Below are 18,826 nucleotides of genomic sequence, written 5' to 3' on the forward strand. Positions count from 1 at the left end.
GGTTATGGCGGTTGAGGGTAGTGGCTGGTGGTTGTCGAATGGTTACCGGGTTAAAGGAAAACAAGAAAGGAAGAAGGTGATTTATGTGTGATCTATCCTTATGTTCATATATATAAGTTAGATTATATATATATATATATATATATAATTTAATAATAATTATAATATAATATTCCTAATAATTAAAACATGCGTAAAGAAAACACAGTGAAGTCACCTTATTTGATTCATTGTACCGACACTTCATCTGGGGTATTATTTCGTACTCCGTTGTTGATCAGTGGCGGATAAAAGTCTTCCTAAAAATTCCCAAAATTTTAAATTAAATGTCTTTATTTATTTTGGTCATTATGGTGTAGAATTCAATCATTAACTATTAAATAAAATTTTCATTAGTTATTCACTCCCAACCTTAAGTAAAATATAAAAAGTTTTAAAATTTATCAAATAACTTCTAAATGTATTATTAATAAGCCTATAATTTATAAAACTCATTTTTGGATCACCGTTTATTTTAAAATCACATAAGTTTGTATTTAACTTGCTTAATAGCGATCGACTGACAAACGAGTGCTATTATTGTTTACTAAATAAATTCAAAACCATATAAATATACATTTAATATACCTTACATATATATATAGATTTATTTTAATATCATATATTATTTTATTTACATTATTAATTAACTCATATAATATTTTAATTTAATATAATATATATATATATATATATATATATATATACACACACACACACATAATGATTCGTGAATCGTCGGGAATAGTCGAAGGGTAATTGATTACATGAATACAGTTCAAAGTTTTTGAGACTTCAACACTACAGACTTTGCTTATTGTGTCGATATCATATAAAGATTAAGTTTAAATTTGGTCGGAAATTTCCGGGTCGTCACAAATGTAAACTAACCCATTAGACATTATTACATCATAACAAGAGGATCATGGCTCGACGTCAACAACGGTTGATCTTTCAATGGATACCACTGATGTAGGACCTCTTCCACATACCAACTGATAGACTAAAATTCATCCGATTGATCTTATCATTGGTGATGCTACTGCTCCAGTTTCAACTCGAAGGGCTACTCGGAATATCTGTTTATTTACAGCCTTTCTTAGTAAGATTGACCAACTTCGATTGTCAAGCTTTACTTGATCCAAACTAGGTGATAACAATGCAAAAAGAGATAGGTCAATTTGAACGTTTGAAGGTGTGGCGATTAGTTCCAAGACCAGTGGGTTAACGACCAAATGGGGTTAAATGGATTTTCAAGAATAAGAAAAATTCGGATGGGGTTGTGGTTAGAAATAAGGCACGTCTTGTGGCCAAGGGATATCAACAACAAGAGGGTATTGATTATGATGAGACATTTTCTTCGGTTGCAAGGATTGAGGCTATTCGTCTGTTTCTTGCTTATGCTTCTCATATGAAGTTCACGGTGTTTCAAATGGATGTCAAAACCAATTTTCTGAATGGTAATCTTCAAGTGGAAGTTTACGTTGATCAACCAGAAGGCTTTGTCGATCCTATTCATCTGAACCACATTTACTACTTGGAGAAAGCTTTGTACGGTCTAAAGCAAGCACCGCGTGCATGGTACGAGACCTTGACAAAGTATTTGCGAGAAAATGGCTTCTCTCGTGGAACGATTAATACAACGCACTTCATCCGTAAAAACCACGATCACATTCTCTTGGTTCAAATTTACGTTGATGATATTATTTTTGGTTCTACATCCCCGGCCTTATGTAAAGAATTTGGTGATCTTATGACCAACAAATTTGAAATGAGCATGCTTGACCAGCTTAATTTCTTCTTGGGTTTACAAGTCAAACAATTACCAAATGACATTTTTATCAGTCAAACAAAATACATTAACGACATGCTAAAACATTTTAAAATGACTGATTTGAGAACAATGTCAACCCCAATGAGGACTTTGTTAAACGCTGATGAAAATGGGGAACCCTTTGATATAACGCTTTATCGAAGCATGGTTGGCTCTTTAATTTATTTTACTGCAAGTAGACCAGACATTACACTTGCTGTAACCGTCTGTGCACACTTTCAGTCCAACCCTATGAAATCACACTCCAAAGCGGTGGTTAGAATTTTTCAGTACCTAAAAGGTACACCTAACCTTGGAATATGGTATCCTCATGGATCTGATTTCACTCTCACTGCTTATACGGATGCGGATCATGGCGGTTGTCATGTTGATAGGAAAAGCACATCTGGATCAATTCAGATGTTGGGGAATAGGTTAGTTGGTTGGTCATCTAAGAAATAAAACTGTGTTTCATTGTCAACAGCTGAGTCTGAGTATACTGCTGTAGCTCACTGTTGTTCTCAAGTTTTGTGGATGCAAACTCAACTATTAGACTATGGCTTTAAGATTACTAAGACCCCGATATACTGTGATTCACAAAGTGCTATTGCAATTACTAGCAACACGGTTCAGCATTCTAAGACTAAACACATAGATATTCGTTATCACTTTATCAAGGTCTATATAGAAAAGGAAGATGTAGAATTATACTTCTTGCCTACAAAAGTACAATTAGATGACATGTTTACTAAACCTTTAGATGAAGTTAGGCTAAAGTTCTTGATTCAGCAAATAGGCATGGTGGAGTATAGTGCTTAATTTCCTTAGTTCTATTGGTATTGATTCCTGAGTTCTTGTGTTTAGGGGGATTATATTCTGTTTAGGGGGAGCAACTAAATGCTTTAGATATTATCTTTCTAGAGGGAACTTTTGCTTTCATGTTAACTCCTTATGCTTATATTTCAATAGTTATGATAGGGGGAGGTAACTGATTGATATCTTGTTTAAAGGGGGAGTCATTAAATTTTTTTATGGAAAGATCAAAATGGTGATTTACTCAAGTGTATATCACATTTTGAGGGTGAGAAAGGGAAAAAATGAAAAAGAAAATTGATTTTCAAAAGTGAATTCATAAAAACTTATGTTTTAATCTGATAAAATTTACTTTGGCTTGTATACATCTCAGTATGCAACCCGTTTCAACAGTTGGTATCACTGAAAATTTGTACTTTGTATATATTTCAAAGTTTTGTAAGTACAAATCTTTATTTTAGAAAATTCATAAAAATTGAAATGATTAAAATCCAAAAAGATTTGAATTTTTCATGAATAAATACTATTTTTAGCATCATACCGAGTCTGACAACAAAAAGTCCAGATTCGGTAAGTTTCAAAATGCTGAAAATTCACTCAATCTTGAATTTTAATGTAAATAAAATAAACTTGTGAAATTACTGATATTGATTTGTCAAAGTTTGATGTTAAGTTGATTAAAATTTTAAATGGACTGCATTCGGTATTCAAGGCCCATTTGGTAAAGCCCAATTTTGACTTATATTCGATATTTATAAATAGAAGAGTCAAAGTCAAAGACTCTTACGTTTTCTAAAGCATATACCGAATCTGTTTAATATACCGAGTCTGAGCCTAAACTACCGAGTCCGTTCACTAATTACTTCAAATCTTTGGTAATTCCTTCTTTCAATAAAGTTTATGCTTTACATATTGTACATATGAGTTGAATAGGTGTAAATAAACATAAAAAGATCATAAATTGCATGAATAAGACATTTAATTTAGAAAATTACTGGAAAACACGAATCTGGGTTTAAAACTCTAAATCTTTGATTAAAACAGGTTCATGTGATTATTTGTTATGAAATAAAGTCTATTCTGTGATTAAGAAGTTGATTGACCATAAAGACGATTCTGATTGCATGATTAATTCATGTTTAATGGATTCAATACATACCGAATATGTTCTTGCTACAGGACCGAGTCTGTTTAAACTGATAACATGTTTGTCTGATTGTTTTGAGCTTAAAATTAAATCTGGTTTAGAATATGAGTGTTCTATGACTAGAAATACATGTTAAGGTTATAATATGTGAAATTTGAAGTTACCGAATCTGATTTTAGGTTTGATATCGAGTCTGATCTTTGGTAGCTTAAAACTTAATGAATTGAATTTGAAACACTTGCATGCTTAATCTAGTTCATCAAAGTAAAAAGAAAAGCATATTTAGTAACTGAATCTACAAAATATCATGGTTACCGAATCTGCTCATGATTTTGAAAAATGACTAAGTGGTGATTGGAGTTTTGGTTCTATTATTTGATAATCATGATACTTGTTTTAATTGCTTAAATGCTCAAATTGGATATCATGATTGTCAAATACTTGCGAATAATTTGAATAAATGATTTTAATAACTTATAAATCCATAAACATCATAAAATTGAATAATACAAAGGACTTCAAAGGAAATAAGATTAGGGATATATGCTTATTGTTAACATATTCTTCTATCTCTATTCAAATAGCCAAATGACAAACAATCACTTTATCAACACTGAAACCAACATACCCGTTAATTATTGGCTTGCTTTTCTGTAGAGGCATCAACTCTGGGCTACCTTAAGCAATGCTGTCAGTGTGTATGATACAGATTTGAGACTTCTTAATAGAAGTATCAAGTTTGTTGAGGCCACACAACCCACTGCTGCTAATCCTCAAGGAGAACCTGCTAGGTTTGAGTTTGAGTTGAGAGGGGTAAATGGACTAAGGAGGATTACCAAGGCTAAATTCCGAAGGATATTTCAGCTTCCTCTGATAAATAATGCTCCAGCATTTCCATCTACTCATCAAATGATGAATTCAGTCTTCCAGCTAGGATATAGTGGAGATACCTCGGTTACACCTGCTAAGTTTCAAAAGATGTACTTACACTTCAGGTGGTATGTGATCTTTTCGATCATCAACCGGTGTTTTCTGATGACACGTAGTGGATCTGACAGCTTGATGGTCCTATTCTACTCATTTACTAGAGTAGAAAACCCAGATTATGTAGAACTATTGTGGGATCTGGTACAGGCTCAATTGGATAAGACAAGGAATGCCTTTGTTCCTTGCGAAAGAGTTTTATGTATCTTTATTAATGATTCTATAACTGCTTGCAGAAATGAAAATATTCCTATTCCAGGTACATAGGGTATGCAGATGGTACGCTTTGTGGAGGTGAAGATGAACACTTCATTGCTATCAGACAATCCATTCACGGCACCAATACCAGATTGGTTGGTGAGGTTGGCTAATCCCTTAGATGCCAGAATCCATGTATATTATGAGGCAGTAGGGATACCTCTTCAGAACCCAGCACAACAAGAACTAGTTGAACCCACTGTGGTTCCAGCATAGAGGATGTAGAGGAACCCGTAGCTCAACCTGGACCAGCTTCCACCTCACTTAGGGTAAACTTAAAACGCCCTAGGGTTATCCGACCAACTCAACCCGTGAGGATCAGAGAGCCTAGACCACTTAAGGATGAACCTACCATCTCAACTACACCGAAGGGAAGTGACACCAATTCATCGACAATTGAATCTTCTCCCGAACTAACGAAGAAGAGGACACGATATATTCCTGATGAGATGATTCAGGCTCAGCCAACCCAACGCGTAATTAGATCTAGGTATTTGACTCCTATCATTCGCCCAACAGTTACTAAAACCATTGGTGATACGGACCAAGACTTTAAGGCAACTAGGTCACCTTCACCCATATCCGTATCACATCTAATAATAACAGTAAGCCCTACACTAAATGAGGCTTCGGCTTCGGTGGACAAGAGAGCTGAAAGCGCGGATGGTAAAATGACCAATCAGCCCATCCAACCTAATCAGTATTTAAGAATAAATCCCACCAGCAAAGGTGCTTCAGCATCTCAAAAGGAAGAAAAGTCTTCCTCTGCAGTAAAGTCTGCGTTGACTTAATCGATTGAGGAAACTCAATCATTGAAGTCCATGACAGCCGAAGGGGAGCAGAAAAACCTTGAAAAGGCACCCTTCATATCGGCTGGAAATCCTCTTGATATACTTCATCCTATAGATGGTGTATTGCATCAATATCTAACAGGGCCTGGAGGTCCGGCTTATCTTGATGAGGGAGATCTGCCGCGTCCCATGGAAACGAATCAACCTGAAATTTCTTCAAAAAATTTATCAGAGTTCTAGCTGACTGTTCCTTTAGTTCAAGAAATTAATCCATTGGTTCAAACCACTTCTCATTCGGATCTTGAAACTCAGGGTCTAGGTGATGAGTCTTTAACTGAAAGAGATTTGCCACCTCATGGTACATTGATGACTTCAAGAGTCGGGTATCTTAATGATCCCGCGAGAGCTAAAAAGATAGGTAGTTCTTCTACTCTGTCAGAGTCTCAGGAGACATATATCATGCAGACGAGTGACTGATATGGGCTAAAAAGTCACGTTTTTACCCTAGTATTGAGGCTCAAAAACAATAAAGTTTTAAACTTTATCGGCAAAATACCTGCTACGTCATCTAAAATTGAAGATCAAGTAATTACGAAGACGGTGTAAAAAGAATCAAGAGAATCAGAGCTAAAACGAAGATTCTACAGCGAAAATGGTGAAAGACAAGAAATCAAGTTATGATCCCACGAATCAGTAAGCCAAACGGCTTGCTAAAGGGGCTGCCAAACGGCCTGCCAGTATATGGCAAACAGCCTGCCAAATTCCCAAGGCAAACGGGCATGGTAAACGGGCTAACTGGTTAAACGGGCCCTGCAAACGGCTTTCCAAATGACATGCCAGCCGTTTGCAAGCAAAATTCAATCTTATTTAAAGGGTCTTTGTGATCCATTTCAACACACACTTAAAATCACTTCTTTCTCTCTCTTTCTACAATATTAGTCATACTTTCAAGGTCTTCGACTCCGTGGGGGAAATCTAGTACCCAGAGAAGAATGCCGAAGAATGTATTAGGAGCGGTCTGGAGTTTGAAGTTGTCACTTTTGTATTCGGAACTCGTTTAATCTACTGGTAATTCTATCCTTTATCTTTATATAATGTCTTCTATCATTATGTTTTGTGATGTTGTTGACATGATTAGCTAGTAGTTATCTTTAGTGTATGCTATGATGTAATCAGTTATAATGCCAAAATAATATTATGGTTTGCGTATGTTGTCGAAATGCTTTTCTATTATGCTTTAAACTCAAGCACTTTTCTAACTAATAGAACGTAGTTATTGGCTCTGTTATTGGGAAGTCACAAACCCCGATTCAGAGTACACAATCTGTGTCACCCCTTGATAAGAGAAGTCTATCGAATACAACGCAAGATCGACTGAGGCACACCGGTTGTAGTAAGTCTATCAAGCTATGGATTCTAACTGAGGACACTTTCGTAGTGAAACATCTAACTAGACCCTTAGTACATTGTCGGTTCTAGACTATGCTAGTGTAGTCACCAAGCATATAAACTTTGTACGTGCATGCTGAAGCACAACGGTTGTTGTAAGCTGTACCTCTGCTAAGTAAGACCATGGAACCCGATCAGTGTTGATTAGTACACTTCACCATAACGCGGTCTCAAGCATTGCACCCCTCTTGAGGGATTCTTGGTTAATTAAGGAAGTGTTTGTTTAAATACATAAAGGTTTGGACCGTTAGGATAATCGAACGTGTTCATAGAAGTCAACTTGACTTGGCCATGTTGTTCTTTATGGTTAAACTCTTTTTAATGGCCTAACTACCTTTTAAACCCAATCATTAACGAACACATCGAAACACATCACGTCTCTCGGATACGGTAAACCCTGTATTCTATTATGCTTAAGAAAGTTTACACCTTTGTGGAATGTTAATACGTCACCCAACCGAGTCGCTCAATTGGATGAGCCGTCTAAACATATATGCCTGTAGTCAGACTGTACGGGCGTCAGGGGTAAGGGACATTGCTGTCTATTCAGAATCTTCAAGCCTATCGCATTACCTAGTGACATGTCATATGTCAGGGGCGTTTAGGACCAGTGTAATGAATACAAGTTCCCTACCTATTCATGAGCCAGCATTCCATAATCCTGACAGAATAACTGATGAAATCATAGTATGCACTTGTTTTAACCTTATCTGAATTACGAATTTTATTGCATTTACTTTATCTGTCTTATAAACTAGAAAAACCCAAAATTAGGTAACCACTACTCCTTCGCCTTATAATTATCTTAAGCTTTAAATATAGGTTCGATTCTACTGATATCTTAAAAATACGACCCTAGGTCATATTCCTTACTCATAATAAGGAGTAGTACGATTTAGGCCCCGCTAAATATAAATATAAAACTATTGTCCCCTTTCTTCGTAGTTGATTCTGATGCCTTGCGGCCTAACGACACCGCATAAACAAAATCGTCCTTTCGGCCATATCAAGGAGGGATAAGTTTTTGGTGCCGCTGCCGGGGAACTGGTATCAGATAATACCGATTTTTATTAAAATCATTCACAAGAATTTAGTGGTGTCTAAGAAAGATAATTATACACGGACTTGGTTGTTGGATTTTCTGAACCGTCTCCAATTATATTGGAACCAAACGGATCCTGCCTCTCCGTAGTCTGCCTGGCCACTTGGTTTGTTGAGTAGTTAGAACGAAGCTCTGTTATAAAAATACCAGGGAATCAGTAGCAAGAACTAAAAACATATCTAAACTTAAGATAGCTAGATTATCTTAGATTAAATTAGATTACCTTAATTTAGACTACCTTAGATTAAGATTACATTAGATTGCATTAGAATTACCTTAGATTACCATAGAAATTTAGTTTATCTACTTAAAATTAAAAACATAAAGGCATACCCAGTGTATGACCCAAACCCGATCTAGACGAGGGTCGTTGTTATTCGGTCCTGATCCAGACGCAATAATCTCTAAAGCACGCAAGGAAGAACGAATTAGAAATCAAATGGCGTTATGCGTTACTTTAGTAGAAAACACAAAACCCTAGATTGAAGGTCGAGGAGGACCGATCAGATTCACAGAGATTCAAGGACACTCGTTCGAGTTAAAACATCACATTATACAGCTCATCCAAAATGGTTGTCAATTCCATGGACTACCAAATGACGATCCTAATTCTCACATTGATAAATTCATATCTCTTTCGAATTCCTACAAACAGCCAGGGATAGGACAAGATATAGTCCGACTATACTTTTTCCCATATTCTCTCACTCATCATGCACAAACATGGTTTGAAGGATTGGAAAAAGATTCCATCACGTCATAGACGGAGATGGCTACTAAATTCCTAACCAAATATTTCCCTCCTTCTAACCAAACCAAACTTAAGAATGACATCATTAACTTTAAACAAAGTTATGATGAATCTCTTTACCCTGCATGGGAGCGATTCAAAACCCTGCTGAAAAAATGCCCTTATCACCAGTTAGAACGGTCAGCTCAAATATGTACCTTCTACAATGGTCTTACGTTAATCATAGGACGACGATCGATGCAGCAGCTCAAGGAAATCTGATGAACCAAACCGCAGACGAAGCATCGAAATTGCTCGAGAACATGACAATGCATCATCATGACTGGAACAATGGTGAAATAACTTCATCATCTGCACCACTCTCCGCACTTAACAATCAAACGGAGGCCATCAAATCTCTCACGGACAAGATGGAATCTCTTGCCAAACAACTCGTAGAATTGAATACGCAGCCGCAACAGGTTAACCAGGCTCAAGCCTGTGTTAATTGTACCAACCCGCAACCCACTGAAGAATATCAAGTTAAGTACGAGAACCCTGACGGTTCAGTCTGTTACGTTCAATACCCAGCTCTTCAACCAAATCCCGGATTCAATCAACAACCTAGGGTTAACCAATTCCAAAGAAACAATCAGTCTTTTCGCTATCGTTACCCACCTTATCCACCCCAACAATCTCAATTATCCTACGATCAACCACTTCCACTCACTGGTCTACCAGTTGAGGAGAATTCTCCAACCACCCAAATTACAAAAGTAACCAACCCCACTCTCGGAGCTGCTGATCAGTTGAATCAGTTCATTCAAGGATAACAACAGTTGAATCAGAGAACTTTATCTAGACAAGAGCAGACTGAGATACTAATGAGACACCAATTGGCTCTGCTCAAAAGTCTAGAAACGCAGCTAGGACAGTTATCACAAGGCCTTGAAACCTGACCACAAGGGAGATTACCTAGTAATACTATCCAAAATCCCCACATAGAGGAAGCTAAGCAAATGGATTCCGTAATCCCAGAGAAAGAACTACGGAGGTCAGCTAGGCTCAAGAACAAATCGACAGATACTCAGAAGCTGTCCACCGTAACTCCAGTGCGTATACCTTACCCTGGAAGGCTACAGGAGGAACCATCCAAGCTTGATTCCTTCAAAATCGATGGAAGATTCCTAGACACCATGTTCGAAGTTCCCAACCAGATGAGATACATCCGAAGGCTTCACTCTAAAAAGGAGAGGATACCAGGTTCTATAAAAATTCCACTGAGTGAAGAATGCTCGGCATTACTCAGAAACTCTCTACCATGTTCAATCTACTAATCTGGAACCATTCATGCGCTAGCAGATTTAGGAGAAATTATCAACCTAATACCCTACTCTCTCTACAAGAGATTAGAGTTAGGAGACTTATCACCAACTAAAATGACAATCCAACTTGCCGATCATACAATTCGATATCCTAAGGTCATAGTTGAGAACGTCTTGGTGAAAGTCGACAAATTCTTGTACCCTACGGATTTCGTAGTGATGGACATTCAGGAAGACCTACACACACCAATAGTGTTAGAAAGACCTTTCATGAATACGGCTAGGACTGTCATTGATGTGTACAATCAAACCTTGAACTTACGATCACATGGGGAGAGGGTTACCATCAATATTGACCAACCTACCGATCTTTCTGGACAGGCAGAGATGTTTGCTATTTTTACCAGACGGATCACTTTCGATGATGAGTCTACACCACCAGCCGATGATATCGAAATGGGTGTCTAATCACAGTCTACTGACGACCCAAAAATGGAAGAAGAGGATCCCAGTGAAGAAGTAGAGGAAGAGGAAGAACCTGAGGAAGAAGAGGAAATGGGAGACGTAAAAGAAACTACGATGATACCCTCTCCAAGCCTGGAATGTCATGAAGAATTAATGAGGCTTGAGACAGAAGATCACAGTATAATCATTCGTTTCAAGAAGAAAACTGATAAGGTTGGGGTTAAGGATATAGAAATTGACCCTGCAAGTGTCAAAGTGAAGAAATAGAATACTGAAGAATCCCATTCATCAGACGAATCTTCAGACGACTATTATACCGATGATGATGACGAAGAGCAACAAGAAGATATTCTGGATAACTCATACTCTCCAACCGAACCAGATCAAGGAGAGCCGGACTCTTCTTTAGATCGAATTCCAGTCATACCCACTCACGTTGACATGATAACCTTCATCAATGACACCGATGAATTTGAAGACATTCTCGAAGTCATCCATAAATCAACAATTGATTTCACGCTATGCTTAACAGAAAAAATCATGGCTATCTGAGAAGAATACAACCTCCATCTCCAGAGAGAAGATAATGATGTTGAAATCCTAGAAGAGCGTATTCAAAACTTTATCAATACCCTTCACGATCATATCTACCGCGAAGAAAGGCAACGAGAGCACAATTCAGTGACTCGCACTATTCTGGAGACAATATTTTGTCAAGATCAGAAGATCATTTACTCTAAGGTTTACAACGCCTTAGCCGGATCTGCACTTCCTTTCTCAGCAAATCAACGAACACTACTGACTCTCATCCGGAAGCATATGGATCTCTCCACCGGACGTCCAAGTTATCACTCTAATTTGCAAATGATCGAGGATATTCACAGCTTTTTCGCTCTCTTGGAAAGAGATAACTTCGAAAGCACACCAAAGAGGCTAGTGATTTATGTAACGTTTGATCACCATGATGATCTAATTATCAAAGAGTTACGAGACGCAGTCACAGAAGAAGTAAGACGCAACAATCCGTTTTCTCATCTTGGACCAGACCGAGTCAACATTGCCACCTATGTTACGAAGCAGATAGCACATATCTTTCACGAATCGACGGATCCAAGTTTCATATTTAAAGCTGGATGTCAGGAGATATACTCAAAGACGGTGACATTAATGCTTGGGTCAGGATTGCTTTTCACTTCTTTTCAGCTTCGCCTTTTGACCAATCTGTGCAAAGCTATAGACTCTTACTGTGGAGATCACCATTCTGCAGATTTCGAGATACTGAAGATACAGTTTCTAACACTATTTGAAGACCTCCAAAATGAGCATCCTATCAGAGAGATAATCACCACCAGCACTGCCTCAATGATTGACATTCATGGGTTAACCAGCAGAGCCGTGGATCATATTAACATCGGACTTCAAGATTTATCACGAGCCGAAACTGCACAGTACCTATCTTTCAGAAGATCTTCAAGAGAATTACCGAATTTGCTACCACTTTTGGTCTGACACTTTCTCAGGATTTATTCACCAAGACTCACATTCCCTCGAGAAGACCAAGATTACAACTACCAAGGAGGAATGTTTGCTTTCTAAGCATCGCCACGGTCGAGCGAATGATCTTAAACAAAAGCGCTTCTCGGGAGGCAACCCGTGCAATAAAGTAGAGTATAAGAATAAAGGATGACAAATGAGCCGATCAATAATGGACGTAACTTCTAAGATTGCAAACTGGCCAGTTTCTTCACAAGCAACCACATCTGCTAGGGGTACTCCTTTCTTCCCGTTACTAGCTCAAACTTTAAATTATGCCACATCCTAGCTTATCACTAAGTGTGGGATTTCAACCCAAATTAATACTAGACAAATATTCCCAAATCTTCAACTAAAACTCCTAAGTGTGGGATACACTAGGAACATTGAGGACAATGTTCGTCTAAGTGTGGGATGTTGGTATAATCTTTTTATGCTATATTAAAATAACCCATTATGAAGATTCCGAGTTCTTAAGCCAAATTTCAAAAAGTATTAACAAGAAAAGGCCTTTCTGAAAAAGTATCTTTGAAAACCTGAAGCGTTTGTAAATAAAATTAAGGCTTAAGTAAGGTAGAAATCTTGTTGGGACGAACCAAATCTCTAATAGAGCATTGCATGACTAGGCATTATCTCTTTAATGCTTCACTGTTTTCCGTTGAAGTGCCGATGTCTGCGCTCAAAATCAGAACTTGCTATAGATCTGTATTTCCAAAGCAGCGAAACGTGATTCGATTATAATCAGAAGAGCTAGCCATTTGTCAAAAATAAGCCTTTCACACCTCCGCTACTTTTACTTCACCAACTCATCCACATCATCTTTACTATCACTCGAAATATCCAAAAAATGAGATTCCTTCCGAAAACCCGATGTTATAAACCTCTCAGGTATCATGGCAAAGGTCTTGAAAAAGTTTACCGGCAAAAAGTTTCTCGAAATAAAATCACCAAAAAAAAAAATTCAAAGTTCTGAGAAAAGGAGCAGAACTTATAAAGAGAAACGCCGAAGAAGAACTTGCCACAAATACTTATCACTCCAAAGGAGAAAATTTCAAAAGTGCTTCTCAAAAATATCAGCACTCCTATCTATCTTAAATTTTCCAAAATTGCAAATAAAAGTCTTTAGAGACTATATTACCCTTTTTCTCACCCCTTAAAACAACTTCACCGCCACTCCAAAATTTCCTTTCCTTCATTGACAAATGACCTCGAAGCTATGGTTACTACCGTTTTCACATTAGTAGCAAGGATTTGAGTCTTTATCAAGCCTATGACGATGGGTGCAGCATGACTGGTTATGAGTGAATTCATTTCTTAGATCTATAGGGAACCCTAAACACTTGTCTAATTTGAGTGACCCGTGAAAGGTAGCCTAAGTCATGTAACCTCCTCGCATACTTGCAGAGATAGTTTCAACCCTAACATAGATAACTTACCTTATTTTTCGCTCTTATAATAAAAAGCAAACCGCTTAGGCTATTAGAAAAGAAACTTCGGAAAGATTTCTTAAGGTAAAAATGAGAGTTTGCTTGAGGACAAGAAAAATCTAAGTGTGGATATTTGATATCAGCTAAGAAGTCACGTTTTCACCCCGGTATTGAGGCCCAAAAACAATAAAGTTTCGAACTTTATTGGCAAATTACTCGCTTTGTCGGTTAAAATTGAAGACCAAGTAATTACGAAGACGGTGCAAAAAGAATCAAGAGAATCGGAGCTAAAACGAAGATTATACAGCGATAACGGTGAAAGATAAGAAATCAAGTTACGATCCAGCGAATCAGCAAGCCAAACGGCTTGCCAAATGGGCTTCCAAACTGCCTGCCAGTATGGCAAACGGCCTGCCACACACCCAAGGCAAACGGACATGGTAAACAGGATGACTGGTCAAACGGGCCCTGCAAACGGCCTGCCAGCCGTTTGCAGGCAAAATTCCATCTTATTTAAAGGGTCTTTGTCATCCATTTCAACACACACTTCAATTCACTTCTTTCTCTCTCTTTCTACAATATTAGTCATACTTTCAAGGTCTTCGACTCCGTGCGGGAAATCTAGTACCCGGAGAAGAACGTCGAAGATTGTATTAAGAGCGGTCTGGAGTTCGAAGTTGTCACTTTTGTATTCGGAACTCGTTTAATCTACTGGTACTTATATACTTTATCTTTATATAATGTCTTCTATCATTATGTTTTGTGATGTTGTTGTCATGATTAGCGAGTAGTTATCTTTAGTGTATGCTATGATGTAATCAGTTATAATGCCGAAATAATATTATGGTTTGCGTATGTTATCGAAATGCTTTTTGATTATGCTTTAAACTCAATCGCTTTTCCAACTAATAGAACGTAGTTATTGGCTCTGTTATTAGGAAGTCGCGAACTTCGATTCAAAGTACAATATATGTGTCACCCCTTCGTAAGAGAAGTCTATCGGATACAACACAAGATCGACTGAGGCACACCAGTTGTAGTAAGTCTATCAAGCTTTGGATTCCGACTGAGGACTCTTTCGTAGTGAAACATCTAACTAGACCCTTAGTACATTGTCGTTTCTTGACCATGCTAGTGTAGTCACAAAGCATATAAACTTCGTACGTGCATGCTGAAGCACAACGGTTGTTGTAAGTTGTACCTCTACTAAGTAAGACCACAGAACCCGGTCAGTGTTGATTATTACAATTCACCATAACGCGATCTCAAGCATTGCACCCCACTTATGGTTAATTAAGGAACTGTTTGTTTAAACACATAAAGGATTGGACCATTAGGATAACCGAACGTGTTCATGGAAGTCAACTTGACTTGGCCATGGTGTTCTTTATGGCTGAACTCTTTTTAAGGGCCTAACTACCTTTTAAACCGAATCATTAACGAAAGCATCGAAACACATCACGTCTCTCGGATACGGTAAACCTTATATTCTATTATGCTTAAGAAAGTTTAGACCTTTGTAGAATGTTAATATGTCACCCGAACGAGTCGCTCAATTGGATGAGCCGTCTTAATGTGTATACCTATAGTCAGACTCCACGGGTGTCGGGGGTAAGGGACGTTGCTGTCCATTCAGAATCTTCAAGCCTATTGCATTACCCAGTGACATGTCTTACGACAGGGGCGTTTAGGACCAGTCTAATGAATACAAGGTCCCTACCTATTCATGAGTGAGCATTCCATAATCCCGACAAAATAACTGATGAAATCATAGTACGCACTTGTTTTAACCTTATCTGAATTAAGAATTTTATTACATTTACTTTATCTGTCTTATAAATTAGAAAAACTCAAAATTAGGTAACCACTACTCCTTCACCTTATAATTATCTTAAGCTTTAAATATAGGTTCGATTCTACTGATATCTTAAAAATACTACCCTAGGTCATACTTCCCTTACTCATAATAAGGAGTAGTATGATTTAGGCCCCGCTAAATATAAATATAAAACTATTGTCCCCTTTCTTGGTAGTTGATTCTGACGCCTTGCGGCCTAACGGCACCGCATAAACAAAACCGTCTGTTTTGGTCATATCAGTGACCCGAAAGAGTCTTCGCCGGTTACAACTCCGGTTGTTAACCAACCTCCATCAAAAGGAGATAATCTGAGTAGTAGTACGTATCGACCTACATATAAGAATAATAAATCACTTTTATCCTTACCTGCCCTCACGGCAAATCAAACACTTCCACCGACTACACCGGCATCATCTGCGGCGGCTCCACCTGGTTACACTGTTGTTTGATCACTTGGGTCACCTTCTGGAACATCTCAAAATTATGGATTTCAATATCGCTCTGATAATGAGATGGAGGCATTATATCTTGTTGAATTTTCTAAACGAATAGATCTTAACGAAGTTCATGAGACAATGCTAATCTATCTTGAACAAGAAAGAGTAGTGTTTCCTCTTTCTCCATGCAGATCACCTGGACCAATTCGCATGCTCGACCATGATGATTTCGATCCCGAAAATCTTCATGAAAGGGAGAATATATATGGTTCTTTTGGGTTCGGTGCTTTTCAACGCTCAAATTATGAAGTTGGTTCATCGAGTCAACATGGGGAAATGACGATGTAGTAGATATTTTCGATTCTAAAAGTGATAAGGTTGATGAGATTCAACGTGACAGTGTTCTAGATAAATGCTTATGGATATTGTAGAACAAACAGAGGATACGTCAGTACCCGTGGATAATCGTAATCTTGATAAAATCGAGGACATTCTGAAGGGGACGAGTGTTGTAAATGAATTCAGTGAACATCAGTTTGTCAACATTACGGCTTCGACCGAAGAATTTGGGATATATTTTGAGAAGGAGATTTTCCTAAATGGCGAAGTAGATACAACGACACCTCCCGATCCTAATGTTCCTTTCCAAATATCAGAAATTGTTCTTGATCATGATGCTGACTATCAACTTAGTGATGATGAAGAGAAGCTGATTCTTCGTTCACCGTTCGTAGAACAACAAGCTTACAAGATTTATGGAGAATCTGATCTCATCCTTGCATCTTCAATGTGTGTTCTTGGTGCATGGAAATATCATAAGAAACCAGAATACCTCAAAGCTTATTTGAAGGATCGAAATAAGTTTAAGCTGAAAAATGAAGAGAAACTTCAAGATCAATGAAGTTTGGAGATCAAAAGCATTAACAAGATCTTGATCATCAACAAGGATGGAGTGAAGATGCCACTTTTCTACGTGACAAGAATGGATGATGAGGACTATCAGTTCTCAGAGGTGAATTTTGACAATATAAGAATGAATGACATTATCTTCATCTACAATTACTTGACTGAGCTGAATGAATCTGCGACAATTTATCATGCTACTGCAATGAAGGTGGTCTACAGATTTATTATTGATTCAATGAGATAGATGTCTGTTCATGACTTTCAGATGAGGTTAGAGTCTGGACGTAAGAATATTGGAATCAAACCACCGAATCAAGTGATTGATGGATTAAAGTACATGTCCTTACTTGAAGTGAGTGACTGTCCATATGGATTCGTGTTTGTCAATTCTCACTACACAAAGATCTTCATCAGAGTCTTAGATTTTAGGAGATACTCAGACGGAACGTTGTGGGTATGCTCTCAAATATTTAAGATGGAGACTGAACAATAAATGCTATTCAACGGAAGATAGTGAGATAGTCAAATACATCATGACAAGATTCAAGAGTCATCTCAACACAAGAATGAATATAAGAATATATGAGAGACTCAGAGGATTCAAATCAAAGACTCATTTTAGAGGAAAAAAGTTCCTTTAGATGTTTCAAATAGAATTACATTGTAATTTTCACATTTAACACTAAGGGGGAGATTGTTAGGACCCCGAAATGTGTATAGTGTTAATGTGAAAAAAGCTTAAAAAAGGTTCTTTAGAAGAGGGCTTTATAAGGAACCTTAGTAGTCCTAATTAGATAGTCATTGCATTGTAAACCAGTTTAAGAAGCTGTGGAATGTAATTTTACCGATTCTCTCTAATACTGAATATGTTTTTTACCTTACCGAGTCTCACTCAATCTATCACATCTTCAATTCTCATTATGATCTGACCTATCAAGGACAAAGGTATTCACAAAAGGACAAGTACCTTGTCCTTTATGACATGAATCAAGGGATTATATCAACGACATGTCCTTTTCTGATTTTAATCTAGTGGGTAATGGTGTATTCGTTGGGGTATTATCCACGATGTAAAATTATGGAGCCAAATCTCAGTTAAACTTTCAAACACTTGGAGCCAAATAGATCAGGTTTTCGAGCGGACAACTTAGAGTTTCACTGTTATCAGTTTAACCTAAGTGGTTTTCGGTCATGTTTTCACCCAGATACCAGGTTTTCGAGCGATCTGTGTTCATTAAGACAAATTTCGATTTTGAAGATTAAGTTACACAGAATTTAGCAGCAATATCTTCACAAATCAAACGATTTTAGCAATCTTAAACATCCTTAACAAACTCAGAACAAAGATATGTCATGCATACATGGATTAAACCATATTTGAACTCAAAAATATAAAACTAAACACGAACAGTAGCAACAGAAGATTACGAGCATATGTAATTGAGTTTTACATAAGTTCAAACAAGTTTTATCATGCCTTTAAACATCTTTAAACTAACATAATGTTCATACACCAGGAGCACATCAAAAGTTCATGATAATATGCTAGTCCAAGCAAGAGTTTAGAAAAATTCCAAGGTTTTCATACATAAATCTCTACAATTAACAAAATTCACATTTAGATTTGAGTATCAGTTTAGTCAAGTGGTTTTAACAGGTTTTCAAGCATATATAGATGATTTATATATTAAAACCAAGTAGAAAATTTAAGAAAAAAGATGAGTTATTAAGATACCTAAACTGAAGAAC

The 18,826-nt window shown here is 37.3% G+C and overlaps 1 non-coding gene across 1 annotated transcript; it reads right to left on the bottom strand.

Moving 5' to 3' along the window:
• Positions 1–9,214: 9,214 nt before the first annotated feature.
• LOC139873937 (small nucleolar RNA R71) lies at positions 9,215–9,320 on the bottom strand. The gene has a single exon (XR_011767647.1). It is a non-coding gene; the product is annotated as a small nucleolar RNA R71 (small nucleolar RNA).
• Positions 9,321–18,826: the final 9,506 nt, after the last annotated feature.

Source organism: Rutidosis leptorrhynchoides, chromosome 10 (genome assembly GCF_046630445.1).
Source record: "Rutidosis leptorrhynchoides isolate AG116_Rl617_1_P2 chromosome 10, CSIRO_AGI_Rlap_v1, whole genome shotgun sequence".
Classification (NCBI taxonomy): domain Eukaryota; kingdom Viridiplantae; phylum Streptophyta; class Magnoliopsida; order Asterales; family Asteraceae; genus Rutidosis; species Rutidosis leptorrhynchoides.